This window comes from Myotis brandtii, unplaced genomic scaffold (assembly GCF_000412655.1).
Source record: "Myotis brandtii unplaced genomic scaffold, ASM41265v1 scaffold397, whole genome shotgun sequence".
Taxonomy (NCBI): Eukaryota; Metazoa; Chordata; class Mammalia; order Chiroptera; family Vespertilionidae; genus Myotis; species Myotis brandtii.
In genome coordinates this window covers 5,098,901-5,101,616 of record NW_005365229.1, presented here as the reverse complement: position 1 = coordinate 5,101,616, position 2,716 = coordinate 5,098,901, and the positions used below count along the sequence as shown (strand labels likewise).

At 45.0% G+C, this 2,716-nt stretch overlaps 1 protein-coding gene across 1 annotated transcript in view; it reads right to left on the bottom strand.

Moving 5' to 3' along the window:
- Nucleotides 1–2,710, bottom strand: part of ZSCAN32 (zinc finger and SCAN domain containing 32) — an 8,898-nt gene extending 6,188 nt beyond the window's left edge. The window contains 1 exon segment of the mRNA XM_005872981.2: nucleotides 2,688–2,710. The gene's annotated coding sequence lies outside the window, so the exon portion shown is untranslated.
- Nucleotides 2,711–2,716: the final 6 nt, after the last annotated feature.

Below are 2,716 nucleotides of genomic sequence, written 5' to 3'. Positions count from 1 at the left end.
TTCTAGGACATCACCCACCTTCCACAGAGAATGCAGTATTCATTCCCCAGGCCAATGTCACCTTCATTCTTTTTTTAAAAATATTTTTTATTGATTTTTTACAGAGAGGAAGGGAGAGGGATAGAGAGTTAGAAACATCGATGAGAGAGAAAATTGATCAGCTGCCTCCTGCACACCCCCTACTGGGGATGTGCCCGCAACCAAGGTACATGCCCTTGACTGGAATCAAACCTGGGACCCTTCAGTCTGCAGGCCGACGCTCTATCCACTGAGCCAAACCGGTTATGGCTCACCTTCATTCTTTTATGTTCTACTGACAAACTCTAGATATAACATCTACTCAGATAATTCATTACTTTGGTGATAGTAACATACCTGACTTTGGCCTTCCAATTTCACAACTTGAAACAAAATCCCCTAGACTACCCAGACAACATACGGGTTTAGGTACTACTTTCTCCTATATGTATAATCTGCACATGGCCAACTGAGTGGCTTTATGTTGGGTTCCACTATACGTTTTATCCCAGTGTACCCCCAACAGTGAGGGAACAGGAAGCATTCAATTTATAGCTAGAAGACAAGGCCTAGCTTGGGGGAGCTGTTTGCTAATAAGTGATCAGTACCAGGATACGTGCAGAGAGGTCCTCAAACAAGTGGCTCTGGAGCAGGCGGTAAGTGCCAGACCTCCCAGTTTCCAGGACTGGCTGCTTGCCGTCCAATTTTTAGCTGTGTCGGCCCTCCACTGTCCTCACACCCCTCTTCATTCCACTTCCATGGGCGTTGACTTGTCCCTTTTGCCTCAACAGCTGTCTCTGCCAAGCTCCTAGAACAGTGATGGCGAACCTATGACACCCTTGTCAGAGGTGACATGCGAACTCATTTTTTGGTTGATTTTTCTTTGTTAAATGGCATTTAAATATATAAAAAAGTATCAAAAATATAAATCTTTGTTTTACTATGGTTGCAAATATCAAAAAATTTCTATATGTGACACAGCACCAGAGTTAAGTTAGGGTTTTTCAAAATGCTGACACGCCGAGCCAAAAGGTTCGCCATCACTGTCCTAGAAGAACTGGAGAAGCCTTATGAGGTCAGCAGATCTTCCATCTTCTCTTGAAAGGCACAGGGCTCTTGACAGCCACTGTCCCAGAGGCTTCTGAATTATGTTTGGCACCACTCCTGAGTGCAGTGGAAATTTCCCTCTATAGCTGGCTGCTGTGTTTGTGTACCCGGGGTTTCTCATAAAACTGAGGCTCATTGACAACAGACAGGAAAGTCCTGGTTTCCTGAGATTCCCACGGTGAACCTGCCACTTTCCCAACTGCCCAATACAGCGCTTTTGTGTGACTCCTGATTTGTTCCCCCCTTTGCTAGTTAGTGTCTCATGGTATCTAAATGAAAGAGGCCAGACACAACAGGTTACATATTTTAGGATTCTAATTCTATGAAATGTCCAGACTAGGCAAATCCATACAGAACAAGGAGCACCTGCTTAATGGATACAGGATTTACTTTGGAGGGATTCCAATGCTTTGGAACAGTGTTATTGTACTTAATGCCACGGAATTGTTCACTTGGAAATGGCTAATTTTATGTTACATGAATTTCACCCAAATTAAGAAAAATTTTAAAGATTTTTCCGAAAACATTGAAACAAGTAAAAACATAAAATAGAGTTTCATAAAAAGCAAAAATACTAGAAATGTATTCTGAAAAAGATTAAGCTGGATGGGCTAGAGTCCAGTGATGGCGAACCAATGACACAGGTTCTGACACGCGAACTCATTTTTTGGGTTGATTTTTCTTTGTTAAATGGCATTTAAATATATAAAATAAATATCAAAAATATACGTCTTTGTTTTACTATGGTTGCAAATATCAAAAAATTTCTATATGTGACACGGCACCAGAGTTAAGTTAGGGTTTTTCAAAATGCTGACACGCCGAACTCAAAAGGTTCCCCATCACTGGGCCGCTAGACCGTCTAAAATACCGGCTCTTCCACAAAATACCAAGTTCTGCGCATGGGCCACGAAGTTTCAATCCCACTGTACGTGCGCACCTGCACGTGGTATTTTGTGGAAGAGCCACACTCAAGGGGCCAAAGAGCCACATGTGGCTCGCGAGCCGCAGTTTGCCGACCACGGGAGGGGCTTAATGTCTTCAAGTACATGAAGAACTGCTATGCAGAAGCTCAGGGTAAACATGTTCACATTAATACAACTGATTCTGAAGTAATAGAACAAACAAAGGATCTTCACTCTATTGATTCGCTATTAACTAATTTGAAATTTTGCTCCACCTGCTGGAGACTCTAATCCATTCTCATCTACACAGAATCCGGTAGATCTTTTTAAAATGTAAGATCATGTCCATCCCTGTTAACACTCCTTCCCAGCCTGAAAGGCCCTGCATAACGGGCCCCGCCTTCCTCTCTTTCTCCCATCCCACCCTTCCCCTGACCCTGAAGCTCTGGCCACAAACCCTCCGTTCTATTCCAAACATGCAAAGCCCTCCCCCAGCGGAGGCTGTTAGCGTGCGCTGTGCCCGGGGCTGCAGGCACAGCTCTTGGCACAACCAGCTCTAACGTCTCCCGAGATGTCCCGGCCCCGCTACCGGTCTCCAGAGGTCGTTGTCCATCAGGACCCGTTCCTGACCTCGCCGCACGACGCCTAACGGCTCACCGCGAGAGGGCGACACGCGCTGCCGGGCC